Below are 18,826 nucleotides of genomic sequence, written 5' to 3'. Positions count from 1 at the left end.
AAACTGGCTGGACTCAATCCTCACAAATGCCTCCAAACTGATGTGGGAAAAGTTTGGGATCAAAAGGAATTGATCTTGGCATTGTTGGTGCAAAGCCAATTTCCATGATGTTTGTGGTTTGTTTTGATTTTGTGACTTGGTTGTGTGTGGGGTGAAAAACAAAAATCATGGTTTTGGAAAACTGGCTGGACTCAATCCTCACAAATACCTCCAAAGTGAAGTGGGAGAAGTTCGGGAGCAAACGAAATTGATTTTGGCATTGTTGGTGCATAGCCAAGTGCATGATTTTGGTATTTTGGCTTGATTTTGTGACTTGGTGGTGTGTGGGATGAAAAGCGAAAATCATGGCTTTGGAAAACTGGATGGACTCAATCTTCACAAATGCCTCCAAAGTAATGTAAGAAAAGTTTGAAAGCAAAAGGAATTTATTTTGGCATGGTTGGTGCATTGCCAAGTTCCATGATTTTGCTGTTTTGGCTTGATTTTCAGACTTGGTGGTATGTGGGGTGAAAACGAAAATCATGGTTTTGGAAAAATGGCTGGACTCAATCCTCACAAATGCCTCCAAAGTGATATGGGAGAAGTTTGGGAGCAAAAGGAATTGATATTGGCATGGTTGGTGCAAAATCAAGTTCCGTGATTTTGGTGTTTTTGCTTGATTTTGTAACATGGTGGTCTATGGGGTGAAAAACGAAAATCATGGTTTTGGAAAACTGGCAGGATTCAATCCTCACAAATACCTCCAAAGTGAAGTGGGAGAAGTTTGGGAGCAAACGCAATTGATCTTGGCATGGTTGGTGCATAGCCAAGTGCATGATTTTGGTATTTTGGCTTGATTTTTTGACTTGGTGGTGTGTGGGGTGAAAAACGAAAATCATGGTTTTGGAAAACTGGCTGGACTCAATCCTCACAAATGCCTCCAAAGTGTTATGGGAGAAGTTTAGGAGCAAAAGGAATTGATCTTGGCATGGTTGGTGCAAAATCAAGTTCCGTGATTTTGGTGTTTTTGCTTGATTTTGTAACTTGGTGGTGTGAGGGGTGAAAAACGAAAATCATGGTTTTGGAAAACTTGCTGGACTCAATCCTCACAAATGGCTCCAAAGTCATGTGGGAGAAGTTTGGGAGCAACAAGAATTGATCTTGGCATGGTTGGTGCAAAGCCAAGTTCCATGATTTTGGTGTTTTGGCTTCATTATGTGACTTGGTGGTGTGTGGGGTGAAAAACAAAAATCATGGTTTTGGAAAACTGGCTAGATTCAATCCTCACAAATACATCCAAAGCGAAGTGGGAGAAGTTTGGGAGCAAACGCAATTGATCTTGGCATGGTTGGTGCATAACCAAGTGCATTATTTTGGTATTTTGGCTTGATTTTGTGAGTTGGTGGTGTGTCGGGTGAAAAACGAAAATCATGGTTTTGGAAGACTGGCTGGACTCAATCCGCACAAATGCCACCAAAGTAATGTGGGAAAAGTTTGAGAGCAAAAGGAATTGGTTTTGGCATGGTTGGTGCATTACCAAGTTCCATGATTTTGCTGTTTTGGCTTGATTTTGTGACTTGGTGGTGTGTGTGGTGAAAACGAAAATCATGGTTTTGGAAAACTGCCTGGTCTCAATCCTCACAAATGCCTCCAAAGTCATGTGGGAGAAGTTTGGGAGCAAAAGGAATTGATCTTGGCATAGTTGGTGCAAAATCAGGTTCCGTGATTTTGGTGTTTTTGCTTGACTTTGTAACTTGGTGGTGTGCGGGGTGAAAAACGAAAATCATAGTTTTCGAAAACTTGCTGGTCTCAATCCTCACAAATGCCTCCAAAGTCATGAGGGAGAAGTTTGGGAGCAAACGGAATTGATCTTGGTATGGTTGGTGCAAAGCCAAGTTCCATGATTTTGGTGTTTTGGCTTGATTTTGTGACTTGGTGGTGTGTGGGGTGAAAAACAAAAATCATGGTTTTGGAAAACTGGCTGGATTCAATCCTCACAAATACCTCCAAAGTGAAGTGGGAGAAGTTTGGGAGCAAACACAATTGTTCTTGGCATGGTTGGTGCATAGCCAAGTGCATGATTTTGGTATTTTGGCTTGATTTTTTGACTTGGTGGTGTGTGGGGTGAAAAACGAAAATCATGGTTTTGGAAAACTGGCTGGACTCAATCCTCACAAATGCCTCCAAAGTGATATGGGAGAAGTTTAGGAGCAAAAGGAATTGGTCTTGGCATGGTTGGTGCAAAATCAAGTTCCGTGATTTTGGTGTTTTTGCTTGATTTTGTAACTTGGTGGTGTGTGGGGTGAAAAACGAAAATCATGGTTTTGGAAAACTTGCTGGACTCAATCCTCACAAATGGCTCAAAAGTGATGTGGGAAAAGTTTGGGAGCAAAAAGAATTGATCTTGGCATGGTTGGTGCAAAGCCAAGTTCCATGATTTTGGTGTTTTGGCTTCATTATGTGACTTGGTGGTGTGTGGGGTGAAAAACAAAAATCATGGTTTTGGAAAACTGGCTAGATTCAATCCTCACAAATACATCCAAAGTGAAGTGGGAGAAGTTTGGGAGCAAACGCAATTGAACTTGGCATGGTTGGTGCATAACCAAGTGCATTATTTTGGTATTTTGGCTTGATTTTGTGACTTGGTGGTGTGTAGGGTGAGAAACGAAAATCATGGTTTTGGAAAACTGGCTGGACTCAATCCTCACTGATCCTGCCTGTTGACCGGAGCGCTGGAGAATGCCTCGTCAAAGGATCGACGTGCGCACCGCTTATCACCTTCGTTCCTCCTCTGGATCTACCTCAAGAACCTGCAAAGAAACGACACGGCGCCGCTGCGGCCGATCGCACTCCGACGCTCAAGTCAGTGACGGTTTCACCAAATACTAAGAACTAGAACCGTGCAAAAACTCTCTCTCACAACAGCTCTGTCACTCGCAAGCGTAAAGTGTATGAACTGAACGTGCGTACCTCAGAAAGTCCGTTAAGAGCTCTTATATACCTGGTGATTTTCTCTCTCCTGGTAGTTACAGACTTGGACACGTGGCTCGTATCCAACTGTACACGTGCCATCATCTGGAGGCTCCCTGACTTGGCGCTGCTTCTACTCTCATTTTGGCTAAGTTACCTATGCATGGTACTGCCCAGTGCATAGCTAACTTAGGAGTGCGATCTCTACTAAAACTGGCGAGTTAGGGCCTTCATACACCTTCCCTGTGGTCTCGCCGGCCGCCTTCATAATCTGCTTCTCCTTCATCTTCGGCGATGTGCTTGTTCTGGCGATCTCCGACTGCTTGGTCGCCTGAGTCTGCATCTAGCGACTCCATCCTCAACCTGGCGATCGCTTATTCTGGTAAACTGGAAGTCGGAACACGCCAACTTAACAATCGGCGACTACACGTGCCTCCCGACTTCCTTCTTAACTGCCAACCTGGCGCCTTGTCCATACGCCTACACTGTAGCAAGGTGCCACGTCATCATACCCGACCCCCAGGGCGGTACACAAGCCCCCCAGTCTTAAGCGAAGACTTGTCTAGCGAAAAGACTGAAAGAGCCTTCGTTAACACCGGTCTACGTGGCACTGACGCAGAATTCCAAGCGATAGTACTTTCTGCTGCTCTGACACTCCACCAAACCCTTCGCTCATCGTTCGACACGTGGCTTTCATCAACGGCTATCTTCATCTGCCGTTAGCGCTTCCCCAGACCATTTCGAAAACCCTTAAACCCATTACGTTTCACTGTTCCATCACTTTCTTCGTGCTTGCAAAACGCTCTAACTTCCCTCTGCGAAACTCTCGACGCTCTTCAACGTTCCAGATCTCCATCTTCCTCCCTCGTCTTCCTGATCATTGAAAGGTAATTACTTTCCTTCATCTGCTGGGTTTCCTTGCATTTTCACCGATTTGCATCATCCTGTAACTGCCTGGTGCATACGCTGTGGGTCGTTTCTCCATTTCTCTTCTGCGTAACTTAGGGCTTTGCCGATCGTCGCAACGAACTCACATTCGTTCGTCGTTTCACCTTCCTTCCATGACCGAGTCAGCCTCTGTAACCCCCTGATTGTTTTTCCTTTCTTCTTCCTTTGTAGTTGCCATCATGACTCGTACAAAGATCAACCCGAACCCCCCTCCATCAGCACGAAACCCTTCTTCACAAGCGCATGACCCAACCCAAGTCCGTGGCGCTTCCTCTTCGCACGCTGAGAGGCCTGCATCTTCCCAAACTGCTCTGGCCCAGGCGACTCCACCAAACGCTGGAGGAGCCCCCGTGCCTCTGCCAGACTTCAAAACACTATATCCTTGGGCCACCCCAACCCTTCTAAAGGAGACCTCGTCGGTGAACACTGCGGGAGCAGTTCTGCGGTTGACAAAGGGGGACGAGGCCTATCAATCGTTTCACAAGGAGCACGACGAGAGGATGATGGTGCTGCTTTGCCCCGCCGCTCTGCCAATGTGCGCTGATGACAAAGTGAGCGCCGACGGGCCCTTTTGCTTCGTTTACACAACTTTCTTCAAGAAAGTCAAACTCAGATTTCCCCTCACCCGATTCGAGAGGGAACTCTTGACCGAGCTCAACATTGCTGCCGCCCAGCTTCACCCCAACAGCTGGGCGTTTGTTCGAGCCTTTCAAATAACGTGCGACCACCTGGGGCTGCCTACGTCAGTGGACGTGTTTTTGTTTCTTTTTGAGGCCAAGCACCCAGGAGACCGCCTGTGGGTCAGCCTGAATGCCATTGCTGGGAGATTCATTTTTACCATCTTCCAGCAATCATACAAGGACTGGAAGGGGAAGTTCATCCAAGTGCGCGCAAACGATAAAGACACTTCCCTTCTCGACGGTTTCCCCTTGTACTGGGTGGACAAGGGGAAAAAGGAGTCCAAGAGCTGCTTCAGGAGGCCCAGAAGTCCTGATTGCATGGGAGCTTTGGACCGAGACCTCTGCCTATTCTGGAAGAGGGTGTCGGATGCCAACATAACCTTCCTGAGCCCCACCCTGATCTCCTTCGAATTCTTTGAGGACCAGCTAGAATTCCAAATAGGTTAGGGCGCTACACTCTTGTTTTGATATTGCTTCTGATACTGTTTCTGGGCGTCTTGTGCGATACGCACAAGACTTTGGTTTTACCTTTTCTGCATATACCTGTTTTGCTGTTTCATTGCCTCATACACCTATCTCTTTCTTCTCTGAGCTAACTCATGCATTTTCGTTTCATGGAGATAATATGTTGGGTAAGAACATGCTCGCCGACTTAAAGGCGCTCGCCCGAAACCACGGGTTGGCGACCGATTCCCAGACGGTTACCAACTCGGCGGTCGAGAAGGCTATCGTTCATGGGCGATCGCCGCCCAAGGAACCCACCCAGCGAAAGAAACTGGTCCTTAAGAGGCCAAAACGGAAAGCCCCCCAAATCGTCCAAGAGGAAGAAGAAGAGGACGACGAGGTCACAGAGGATGGCCTTGTCACAAAAAGGAAGAGGGTGGCACCATCTTCTCCACCTGCTCCACCCCCTCTTCCAACCTCATCACCACCATCAACACCCGCTCCTCCTCCCTCATCGCCAACACCACAAGCCCCTTCATCACCAGTCCAAGCAATTCCACTGGCCACTGCGCCACCAGCAGCTGAGGCTCAAGAGCCAAATTTTCTGGAGGACCCCCCAAGTGCCTCTACGCCCCATATCTCAGCTGGAGGGGCCCTCCTTCAAACGCTTCAGCTGCAGAGAACGTTCCGACCGGGGATGAGGTTGCTCACACCTCTCCAATTCTAATTACCGAGTCCCCGGTTGCGTCGCCACGCCAGGAAGCAAACACTGAAAATCCTGCTAAGGAAGGTGGCGGCGAGAACCCTCCACAAGCCCCCCTGGCGCCTCTCCAGGCATCCAACCTTTCCCTTGAAGTCACAAGGATGTGGGAACCTCTGACTGCCAAACTCAAAACCATAGCAGAGGATATCCCATCGATCATAACGAGGGCTGTGGAGAGCTCCACAAGGCGGCTTCAAGACGATCTCTACAACCTCAAGACCAAAAATAGCACGATGAAGGTTGAGGTGGAGAAGGTGTCATTCAGCCTGACGCTCGCGGAAATGGAACACTCCCGAGTAGAGGATGCCCTGAGTACCGAGCTTAGGCTAGCGCGCAAGGAAGCTGCTGACCTTCGCCGCAAAGTCCATGAACTTGCCCAAGAAAAAGTTGAGCTAGAAAGCAAAATCGTGCCTCTGCGCACCAAGGCGAGCGACCTGGAGGCTCACATTCAAGCTAGTGCCGATAAGGTACAAAAACTGGAGCAAAGGTCAATCGATCGCGAGAAGCTACTTGGGCAAGTAGAGAAAGCGAGGGACGACGCCATGGCTGATCTCGCCGAGGCAAACAAGGAAAAAGGGAAGATGGCTGCCGAGCTGACCCAAGCTCAAACGGAATCCAAGAGGGTTACTGACGACCTTCTCCATGCTCAAGAGACCAACAAACAACTCCGAAAACAGGTCGAAGAGCTGGAGCAGCAGAACAAGGAGCTCAAGAAACAGGTTGAAGAACTTCAAGGGCAGTTTGAAGAACTTAAGCTACATTCTGCTCAGATTCTGACTGCTGGATTCGAAGCCGCTCTGGAGCAATTCGCATGCCTATTCCCTGATCTCGACCTCAGCATGGTGTCGTTAAACAACGAAGTAGTAGATGGAAAGGTCGTTCCCGCCGAAGACTCAACCAACTCCACCCCATCTGCTACTTTATAAATTCACTTGTATTTACCTTGTAAAAACTCTTGCATATGTGTTTTGAACAAACGCTTATTTTAATCACAAAACTTGGATATTCTTTCTTCTGACTTCTTTTGAGCGCTCTAGCCTTCTTTGTATGTTTAACTTTGTCGATTCTAACTTAGCGATTTTGCAAATGCGGCCTTTGACGTAACTGCCTTGAGTCAATTCAAGCTTAAGCAATAATCGCTTTAAACAACTCGTGCTCTTGAGGCACTAACCTGATCATAAGAACAGCTTCCAAGCAACAAACTGTAACTCAATCATCGGTTCAAACAACGTCCCACTCGACCTGCTTTATCAAACAAGTCTTTCAATCTTCTCGCCGTGTTTGAACTTTTCCCGATCGCCAAGACCTCTTGGCAACACCAGCTTTTCCTGGCCCCGTGCTTTGGCAATCGTTTCTTTATCTGGGGTAGAAACGCCCTTTGGGATCTTCCTTTGCCCCCTTGAACTTCAGAGCAAAAGACCGGCTGACTAGGCGTTCTCTTCGAACCTACCTTAGCCACCTTTCAACTTCTTCCACCCTCTTCGCCACACCTGAACTCGTTCAAGACGAGAAGGATTTTATCTTGCCTACGCTCGCATGTAAGCGAGAAGGTCTTTGACTCGCCTGAACTCGCTCATCGGCGAGAAGGACTTTCACTCGCCTGAACTCGCTCATCGACGAGAAGGTCTTTAATGGGCCTTAGTTCGCACAACGGCGATAAGGACTTTATATGGTGCCTCAACTTGCCCAGGGTGTGCATCTCCTCCCCCCTGGATGCACTGAGGACCTTTCTCTTTCTCGCCTGCACTCGCTCAACGGCGAGGAGGTCTTCTAACTTGCCTCGACATTGCCCCAGGAGTTACATCTTCTCGCTCCCAGAAACACGGAGGACTTTTTCTCTTTCTCGCCTGCACTCGCTCAACGGCGAGGAGGTCTTCTAACTTGCCTCGACATTGCCCCAGGAGTTACATCTTCTCGCTCCCAGAAACACGGAAGACTTTTTCTCTTTCTCGCCTGCACTCGCTAAACGGCGAGGAGGTTTTTTACTCGCCTCGAAACGCGCGAGGGCGTTGAGGTCTTTCATCTGGTGCCTCCGATCGCCGAAAGACGATGAGGACTTTAAAACTTAACTGGTGCCTCCAATCGCCGAAAAACGGCGAGGACTTAAAATCTTTTAGAAAGCACGTGATATATCTTTTCTTGCCTTAAATCATGTACAAATGACAAGGTCTTTCTTCAAAACTTTCGAAAATAGCACACATGCAATCGGAAAACACCTTATTCTTCGAAAACTCTTCTTTTATTGGGTGGCCTCATTAAAAACCCTCCTTAGGGAAAAAAGAGTGCCCCCTTGAAACTGTTTTAACAGAGACACTGTAATATAACATTTGTGTTTGTCTTTACTTACAAAGCTCTTAACTATAGTACAACTTCAGGTGTGTGGCGTTCCAGGTACGAGGGATCGCCCCTCCTTCCAGCGTTTCCAAGCGGTAGGCCCCGTTCCCGAGCGCCTCGGTTATTCTGAACGGTCCAATCCACTTGGGTGATAGTTTATTCTCCATCTCGTACTGGTGGGCCTTCCTCATCACCAGGTCGCCTTCTCTAAACTGCCTTGGCATCACCTTTGAGTTGTATCTTCGCTCAATCCTCCTCTTCACCGCCTCAGCCTTCAGCCTCGCCTCTTCCCTGACTTCATCCAGCAGATCCAGGTTCAGCCTTCTCTCTGCATTCGAGTCTTCCTCTACAAAGTTCTGGAATCTCGGCGAGCTCTCCTGGATCTCCACCGGAATCATGGCGTCACACCCGTAGACCAAGCTAAACGGGGTCTCATGGGTTCCTGACTGCTCGGTGGTGTGGTACGCCCAGACTATACGGGGCACCTCCTCAGCCCAACTTCCCTTGGCTTTCTCGAGCCTTCTCTTCAAACCTCTCAACAACACCCGATTAGCTGATTCCACCTGGCCATTCGTCTGAGGGTGCTCGACGGATGCAAACACTTGTTGAATTTTGTACCGCCCTGATGGTCGGACGCGATGACGTGGCATCCTGCTACAGTGTAGGCGTGTTGACAAGGCGCCAGGTTGACAGTTGGGAAGGAAGTCAGGAGGCACGTGTAGTCGCCGATAGTTAAGTTGGCGTGTTCCGATCTCCAGCTTACCAGAATAGGCGATCGCCACGTTGAGGACGAAGTCGCCAGATGCAGACTCAGGCGACCAAGCAGTCGGAGATCGCCAGAACAAGCACATCGCCGAAGTTAAAAGAGAAGCAGATTATGAAGGCGGCCGGCGAGACCACAGGGAAGGTGTATGAAGGCCCTACCTCGCCAGTTTCAGTAGAGATCGCACTCCTGAGTTAGCTATGCACTGGGCAGCACCATGCATAAGTAACTTAGCCAAAATGAGAGTAGAAGTAGCGCCAAGTCAGGGAGCCTCCAGATGATGGCACGTGTACAGTTGGATACATGTACTACTTCAAAAGAGGCAAAGGAACTCTTCAATTCCTGCACATACGCCAAGTAAGCCGCCATTTGTGGATCTTTAGCCTGGAACTCGCCTGTTACTTGCCCTGTGACTAGCAGCGAGTCACTCTTAGCCATCAGCACCCTAGCTCCCATCTCCTTGGCCAGCAGAATCCCGGCGATCAGCGCCTCATACTCTGCTTGATTGTTGCTGGCTTTGAAGGCAAATCTCAACGATTGTTCGATCAGCACGCCGTTGGGTCCTTCCAATATGACTCCAGCACCGCTACCCTGCTGGTTTGACGATCCGTCCACCGAGAATACCCAACGGAAGTCATCTCCTTCAACCCGCGTCGCCTCTGATGAGAGCTCGACTACAAAATCTGCAAAGATTTGCCCCTTGATCGGGCCTCGAGGCTCATATTTAATGTCAAATTCTGACAACTCCACTGCCCACTTCACCATTCTTCCCGCAACGTCAGGTTTCTTCAAGACCTTTTGGATGGGCAGGTCAGTCATCACCAGTATTGTGACACTGTGGAAGTAGTGGCGCAACCTCCTCGCCGAAAACACCACAGCCAGCGCAGCCTTCTCCAGGGCCTGATATCTCGTTTCTGGGCCCTGCAACACCTTGCTCACAAAATAAATAGGCTTCTGAGCCTGATCCTGATCTTGGGCGAGCACCGCACTCACCGCCCTCTCAGTTACAGCAAAGTACAACCTGAGAGGGATTCCCGCCAGTGGTTTGCACAGAACCGGCGGGCTCGCCAGATACTCCTTCAGCTTGACGAAAGCTTCCTCGCACTCTTTCGTCCAAGCGAACTTGTTATTGCGCCGCAGACACTGGAAATAGGGATGCCCCTTTTCTCCGGTTGCTGACACGAAGCGAGATAGGGCTGCCATCCGACCTGTTAGCTGCTGGACTTCTTTCACCGTAGCCGGGCTTCTCATCGCCAAGATGGCGGCACACTTGTCCGGGTTAGCTTCTATTCCTCTTTCAGTCAAGAGAAAACCCAAAAATTTTCCAGCCTCCACGCCGAAAATGCATTTCTCCGGGTTGAGCTTCAACTTGAACTTGGCGATCGTCGTGAACAATTCTTCCAAGTCTGCAACGTGCTTGCTTTTCTCCTGCGAGGTCACGACCATGTCATCGACGTAAGCTTGCACGTTCCTTCCCAGCATTGGTGCAAGTACTCGATCCATCAGCCTCTGGTACGTGGCCCCCGCGTTCTTCAGCCCAAAGGGCATCACCTTATAGCAGTAGCACGACCTCTCCGTCATGAAGGCTGTTTTCTCTTCATCCATGGGATGCATCTTGATCTGATTATAGCCCGAGAAGGCATCCAGGAAGCTCAGCAGCTTGCACCCTGCAGCGCTGTCAACCAGGGCGTCAATGCTTGGTAAAGGATACGAATCCTTCGGGCAAGCTTTATTCAGATCGGTGAAATCGACACACATGCGCCATTTCCCGTTACTCTTCTTCACCAGTACGACGTTCGCCAACCATTCAGGGTACTGGACTTCCCTGATGTGGCCTGCAGCGAGGAGTTTCTGGGTTTCGTCCCTGATCGCCTGCCTCCTTTCCTCGTTGAATTTCCTTCTCCTTTGTCGCACTGGTCTCACCATGTTGTCCATCGCCAGATGATGGCACAGAAAGTCGGGATCAATCCCGGGCATGTCCGAGGCGGACCATGCAAACGCGTCCAGATGCCGCTCAATCACCTTGGCGATCTGGTCTTGGAGATCGACTTCCAGAGATCTTCCCAGCTTGAAGATTTTCCCTCCGATCTCCTTTTCGAGCCACTGCTCGACAGGTTTGGGCCTGGATTCCCTGGCGATCACCGCCTTGGCGATTCCCAGTTCTCTCGCTTCCTCGGGGCGATTCCGCGCCTCTTCCTCCTCCAGGCCAGCATTCCTCTCCCCCAGCTCTGCGTCTATCATCTCTACATCCCTTCCGGCGGCCTCCTCTGTTACCGGCGGTCTGGGCTTCACACCGGGAGGCGGGGTGGTTGTAACATAGCTCACTGATCTTTTATTTTTCAGGCTATTCTCATAGCACCTTTTCGCTTCTTTCTGATCAGACTTTATCGTGATCACCACCCCTTCCATTGACGGCAGCTTCACCTTCATGTGCCGAGTCGATGGAATGGCGCCTATCCTGTTAAGAGTGGGCCTACCCAACAGGATGTTATACGCTGAGGGGGCGTTTACGATGAGGTACTTAATTTTCTCCGTCCTCGACCCAGCCTCATCTGTAAACGTGGTTCTCAGCTCAATGTACCCCCTGACCTCCACCTGGTCGCCAGCGAACCCATACAAGCACCCTCCATAGGGCTTAGCTGGTCAAGGGGCAATTCCAGCTGCGTGAAAGTCGGCCAGAACATCACGTCTGCCGAGCTTCCTTGGTCCACCAGAACTCTGTGGACCTTCCTTCCCGCCGTGATCAACGAAATAACAATGGGATCGTTGTCATGAGGCACGACGTCCCGAAGATCCTGCTTGGTGAACGTAATGTCCACTTCCGGCGAGTGATCTTCAAACATGTCCACTGACATCACCGATCGCGCGTACTTTTTCCTCTGCGATGCGGTGCATCCACCACCTGAGAAACCCCCGGCAATGGTGTGGATCTCCCCATGGATAGGCATCTCGTGTTGTTGGGCTTCTCCACCTGCTGGCTGGGAACTCGACGCTCCCCCCCGTCCTTCTATCCAACAGATAGTCATTTAGGAATCCGCTCTTAACCAGATCGTCGAGCTGGTATCCTAAAGACAAACACGAGTCCAGGTTGTGGCCAAAACACTGGTGGAACTCGCACCAGGCGTCCGGTTTTGACCCCAGCACCTTGTCGCCCACCTTCTCGGGCGCCTTCAACCTAGCAGATATGTTAGGGATAGCGATCAGGTCCGCCAGTCCCATGACGAATTTGTGCTTAGGCGGGCGATTGTATTCCCGGCGTGCTGGTTGTTGGCGCGCTGGTGGTTGGCGTGCTTGGCTTCTTCCCTTATTTCTCCTATCGTAAGGATAGCGAGTCCTTTGGTCTTTTCTGGCCGCCGCCGCCGTTTCCAGCACCCTCTGTGGCTGGATCCTGGTCTGGGCGCGTGGCCTGGCGGGAGCCACGCTGCCTCTCTTCTCGGCGACTTCACTCTCGTCGGCGATGTGGGCCACCGCAAGTCGCCTGACTTCAGCAAACGTCGCTGGATGAGCCCTGATCAAGGCCTCGCAGAATGGCCCTGGCTGCACGCCCTTATTGAAGGCATAGACCAGCATTTCTTCATCCTTGGCCGGCGATCTGACCATCTGCGCTCCGAAGCGATTGAGGTAGTCTCTGAGGGACTCCCCATGGTACTGCCTTATATCAAACAGATCATAGGACACCCTGGGTGGTGCCTTATTCACAATGTACTGCTCGACAAAGATTTTCGAGAATTGTTGAAAATTGGTTATATGGCCATTAGGCAGGCTCACAAACCACTCCATCGCCGTTCCTTGGAGCGTACTCACGAACATCTTGCAGTAGACGGCGTCTGACCCTCCCGACAGCATCATCTGCGTGTGGAACGTGGTCAGATGAGCCTCCGGATCCTCCACGCCGGTAAAAACAGCTTTAACCGGAACCACGCTCGTGGGAATTGGCGTGTCGGTAATCGCTTGAACAAAAGGCATTGGGAACACACGAGGTGGCGTCGACGGTGCCACCTCTTCAGCAGAAGAACGTCCCTGCTGCTCCTGAAGAGCTCGACGCAGCTCCTCAGCTACCTTGCTGAGCTCCTCGTTCCTGGCGCGAGAGGCGACCAGGTCCTCATGTATCCTTGCCTGCTCTACGCGCGAGGCTTCCACGGTTGCTTGCAGTGAGCGCATCATCTCTGCCATTTGCGCCATGGTCATGGCGGCGTCGCCTTCAGCAGCGACGGGAGCCACGGGACTGGAACGATTGCTTCTCATCTTTCTCATTAACTTCAGCGAACCACAGGAATACAGCAAACAACACCTCAACCACGATCGAAACAGCGATCAATCGGAGAAACCTCAAGAAACTGCGCAAGAACTCAAGAACACCGCAAACCTTCGAAGAAAACCACAAGAGGACCCGAACTTCCACCAAACAGATTGCGCGCAAGCAACAAAAGACCTCACTCCACCGATTGAAAGTCAAACGAACGGTTCAAAACGCAAACTTCGCCGAACAAAACTCAAAGAAACTGCAAACGACAGTTGCACCAGCACACAACCGCGCAGAAAACCTCGAAAACTTCCACGAACTCACGCTGTGGATGGGAGCACGTTTTACACGGCCCCACGGTGGGCGCCTGATGATCCTGCCTGTTGACCGGAGCGCTGGAGAATGCCTCGTCAAAGGATCGACGTGCGCACCGCTTATCACCTTCGTTCCTCCTCTGGATCTACCTCAAGAACCTGCAAAGAAACGACACGGCGCCGCTGCGGCCGATCGCACTCCGACGCTCAAGTCAGTGACGGTTTCACCAAATACTAAGAACTAGAACCGTGCAAAAACTCTCTCTCACAACAGCTCTGTCACTCGCAAGCGTAAAGTGTATGAACTGAACGTGCGTACCTCAGAAAGTCCGTTAAGAGCTCTTATATACCTGGTGATTTTCTCTCTCCTGGTAGTTACAGACTTGGACACGTGGCTCGTATCCAACTGTACACGTGCCATCATCTGGAGGCTCCCTGACTTGGCGCTGCTTCTACTCTCATTTTGGCTAAGTTACCTATGCATGGTACTGCCCAGTGCATAGCTAACTTAGGAGTGCGATCTCTACTGAAACTGGCGAGTTAGGGCCTTCATACACCTTCCCTGTGGTCTCGCCGACCGCCTTCATAATCTGCTTCTCCTTCATCTTCGGCGATGTGCTTTTTCTGGCGATCTCCGACTGCTTGGTCGCCTGAGTCTGCATCTGGTGACTCCATCCTCAACCTGGCGATCGCCTATTCTGGTAAACTGGAAGTCGGAACACGCCAACTTAACAATCGGCGACTACACGTGCCTCCAGACTTCCTTCTTAACTGCCAACCTGGCGCCTTGTCAATACGCCTACACTGTAGCAAGGTGCCACGTCATCATACCCGACCCCCAGGGCGGTACACTCACAAATGCCATCAAAGTAATGTGGGAAAAGTTTGAGAGCAAAAGGAATTGATTTTGGCATGGTTGGTGCATTACCAAGTTCCATGATTTTGCTGTTTTGGCTTGATTTTGTGACTTGGTGGTGTGTGTGGTGAAAACGAAAATCATGGTTTTGGAAAACTGGCTGGACTCAATCCTCACAAATGCCTCCAAAGTGATGTGGAAGAAGTTTGGGAGCAATAGGAATTGATCTTGGCATGGTTGGTGCAAAATCAAGTTCCGTTATTTTGGTGTTTTTGCTTGATTTTGTAACTTGGTGGTGTGTGGGATGAAAAACGAAAATCATAGTTTTGGAAAACTTGCTGGTCTCAATCCTCACAAATGCCTCCAAAGTCATGTGGGAGAAGTTTGGGAGCAAAAGGAATTGATCTTGGCATAGTTGGTGCAAAATCAAGTTCCGTGATTTTGGTGTTTTTGCTTGACTTTGTAACTTGGTGGTGTGTGGGGTGAAAAACGAAAATCATAGTTTTGGAAAACTTGCTTGTCTCAATCCTCACAAATGCCTCCAAAGTCATGTGGGAGAAGTTTGGGAGCAAAAGGAATTGATCTTGACATTGTTGGTGCGAAGCCAAGTTCCATGATTTTGGTGTTTTGGCTTGATTTTGTGACTTGGTGGTGTGTGGGGTGAAAAACAAAAATCATGGTTTTGGAAAACTGGCTGGACTCAATCCTCACAAATACTTCCAAAGTGAAGTGGGAGAAGTTTGGGAGCAAATGGAATTGATCTTGGCATGGTTGGTGCATAGCCAAGTGCATGATTTTGGTATTTTGGCTTGATTTTGTGATTTGGTGGTGTGTAGGGTGAAAAACGAAAATCATGGTTTTGGAAAACTGGCTGGACTCAATCCTCACAAATGCCTCCAAAGTAATGTGGGAAAAGTTTGAGAGCAAAAGGAATTGATTTTGGCATGGTTGGAGCAAAGCCAAGTTCCATGATTTTGGTGTTTTGGCTTCATTATGTGACTTGGTGGTGTGTGGGGTGAAAAACAAAAATCATGGTTTTGGAAAACTGGCTAGATTCAATCCTCACAAATACATGCAAAGTGAAGTGGGAGAAGTTTGGGAGCAAACGCAATTGATCTTGGCATGGTTGGTGCATAACCAAGTGCATTATTTTGGTATTTTGGCTTGATTTTGTGACTTGGTGGTGTGTAGGGTGAAAAACGAAAATCATGGTTTTCGAAAACTGGCTGGACTCAATCCTCACAAATGCCTCCAAAGTAATGTGGGAAATGTTTGAGAGCAAAAGGAATTGATCTTGGCATGGTTGGAGCAAAGCCAAGTTCCATGATTTTGGTGTTTTGGCTTGATTTTGTGACTTGGTGGTGTGTTGGGTGAAATACGAAAATAATGGTTTTGCAATTCTGGCTGGACTGAATTCTCACAAATGCCTCCAAAGTCAAATGGGAGAAGTTTGAGAGCGAAAGGAAATGATCTTTGGATGTTCGGTGCATAGCCAAGTTCCATGATTCTGGTGTTTTGGCTTCATTTCTTCATTTGGTGGTGTGTTGGGTGAACAACGAAATCATGGTTTTGGAAAAGTTGTTGGACTCAATCCTCACCAATGCCTCCAAAGTGATGTGGGAAAATTTTGGGAGCCAAAGGAATTTATTTTGGCATGGTTGGTGCAATGCCAAGTTCCATGATTTTGGTGTTTTGGCTTGATTTTGTCACTTGGTGGTGTTTTGGGTGAAAAACGAAAATCATGGTTTTGGAAAATTAGGTGGACTCAATCCTCACAAATGCCTCCAAAGTCAGGTGGGAAAAGTTTGAGAGCAAAAGGAATTGATCTTGGCATGGTTGGTGCATAGCTAAGTTCCATGATTTTGGTGTTTTAGCTTGATTTTGTCATTTGGTGGTGTGTTGGGTAAAAAACGAAATCATGCTTTTGGAAAACTGGATGGACTCAATCCTCCCGAATGCCTCCAAAGTGATGTGGGAAAAGTTTGGGAGCCAAAGGAATTGATTTTGGCATTGTTGGTGCAAAGCCAAGTTCCATGATTTTGACTTGGTGGTGTGTTGGGTGAAAAACGAAAATCATGGTTTTGGAAAACTGGCTGGACTCAATCCTCACAAATTCCTCCAAACTCATGTGGGAGAAGTTTGAGAGCAAAAGGAATTGATCTTGGTATGGTTGGTGCTTATCCAAGTTCCATGATTTTGGTGTTTTGGCTTGATTTTGTGACATGGTGGTGTGTTGCGTGAAAAACGAAAATCATGGTTTTGCAAAACTGGCTGGACTCAACCCTCACAAATGCCTCCAAACTGATGTGGGGGAACTTTGGGAGCAAAAGGAATTGATCTTGGCATGGTTGGTGCAAAGCCAAGTTCCATGATTTTGGAGTTTTTGCTTGATTTTGTGACTTGGTGGTGTGTTGGGTGAAAAACGAAAATCATGGTTTTGCAAAACTGGCTGGACTCAATCCTCATAAATGCCTCCAAAGTCATGTGGGAAAAGTTTGAGACCAAACTGAATTGATATTGGCATGGCTGGTGCATAGCCAAGTTCCATGATTTTGGTGTTTTGGCTTAATTTTGTGACTTGGTGGTGTGTTGGATGAAAAGTGAAAATCATGGCTTTGCAAAACTGGCTGGACTCAATCCTCACAACTGCCTCCGAAGTGAAGTGGGACAACTTTGGGAGCAAAAGGAATTGATCTTGCCATGGTTGGTGCATAGCCAAGTTCCATGATTTTGGTGTTTTGGCTTGATTTTGTGACTTGGTGGTTTGTTGGATGAAAAACGAAAATCATGGTTTTGCAAAACTGGCTGGACTCAATCCTCATAAATTCCTCCAAAGTCATTTGGGAGAAGTTTTGGTGCAAAAGGAATTGATCTTGGCATGGTTGGTGCCTAGCCAAGTTCCATGATTTAGGTGTTTTGGCTAGATTTTGTGACTTGGTGGTGTGTGGGGTGAAAAACGAAAATCATTGTTTTTGAAAACTGGCTGGACTCAATCCTCCCAAATGCCTCCAAAGTGATGTGGGAGAAGTTTGGGAGCAAAAGGAATTGATCATGGAATGGTTGGGGCATAGCATGTTAGAAAAGATGGCTTGAAACTAGAGGGGGGGTGAATGGTTTAAAGGGGGTTTTCGCAAACTTTTCAAAGCTAGAATGAACTTATTTCAGAAACCAATTGATTCAGCAATTCAGTTAGCCAAAACAGCAAGCAAAACTATAATACTAGGAAAAACAATCGGTTGTTTCTTCGAAACAATCGGTTGTTTATACCAGTAAACAACAAACAAACTGAATTTAAAGAGATAGGGATAGAGAGATTGTACACAGTTGTTTATACTGGTTCACTCAAAACTAGAGCTACATCCAGTCTTCTCAGAAACCCTGAGGATATCCACTAAGCAATCACCACTTGATCACTTACACCACAACCAAGAGAATGACCTTGAACACCTCAAGAAACACACTCTCCTTGGCCAACACTAAGATTGCTGATCTTGAACACCTCAAGAACACACAGCCAATCTCAGCAACACACACAAACGAATTGTTCAGCAGTTTACAAAAGATTACACTTGTTACAGATGAATATCTGAAATCAATACAAGTAGAATCCTATTCAACACCTTGATCAATCTCTCAACTCTTTTGCAATCTCAAAACTCTTTGAAAATCTCTTTTATCAAAACTATGTTTCAAGATTCTTAAAACATTAAAACAGTTTTCAAAATATATCTAAGAATATAGTTTGTTAACAAATCTTAACAAACTCTTAATTGCATTTAAAGTTGATTGGTCAAAGCATTTAAAGACTGGAGCGTATTCAGTTAAAGCATTTAAAGCGCAGTCAAAGAAAACAGTTTTTCTATTATGGTTTTAAAACAAACAATCGATTGTTTCCTTGAATCAATCGGTTGTTTTGTTACTTAACAAAAACACCATTCAAAAACAGTTTTCAAACTTTCTCAAAACACCTAAGTGTAAACAATCGGTTGTTTCGACAAAACAATTGGTTGTTTCAAGTTAGTTTTAAAAACATTTTGCTTTGTTAAAATTGAGATGCTAATTGCTTTGAGATTTAATCTAAGGGTTGATTACAACATTGAACTACCCCAGAACAAGGCTAAAACTAGCACAACAACATCAAGCAAAGCAGAGGCTTCATCATCCTTCAAAGGATTTGGATTCTTCAAAACATTGAACATCACTTGGTTCAACAATCTCCCCCTATTTGATGAAGACAAATCCCTGATGCTTGTGTTGTTCTTTGATTAAATCTGAAACAATTCCTGCAAAAGAACCTTGAGTAATACATTGAACTTCTGATATTCTGTTAGTATACAGATTAACAATTAAAGCTTAAACATCTAATATCATAACCAAATAACATCACTCAAACTGTTTTTAACAACTTTAAAAACAGAAACTTAATACAAATTGGAAACACAAACACAGCATATATCTCCCCCTATTTGTCTTCACAAATAGACAAAGATAAGAGATAAAATAAAACATTGTTCCAATTACATCAGAAATAA

Source organism: Phaseolus vulgaris, chromosome 11 (genome assembly GCF_000499845.2).
Source record: "Phaseolus vulgaris cultivar G19833 chromosome 11, P. vulgaris v2.0, whole genome shotgun sequence".
Lineage (NCBI taxonomy): Eukaryota > Viridiplantae > Streptophyta > Magnoliopsida > Fabales > Fabaceae > Phaseolus > Phaseolus vulgaris.
Note: the sequence above shows the minus strand (reverse complement) of the source record.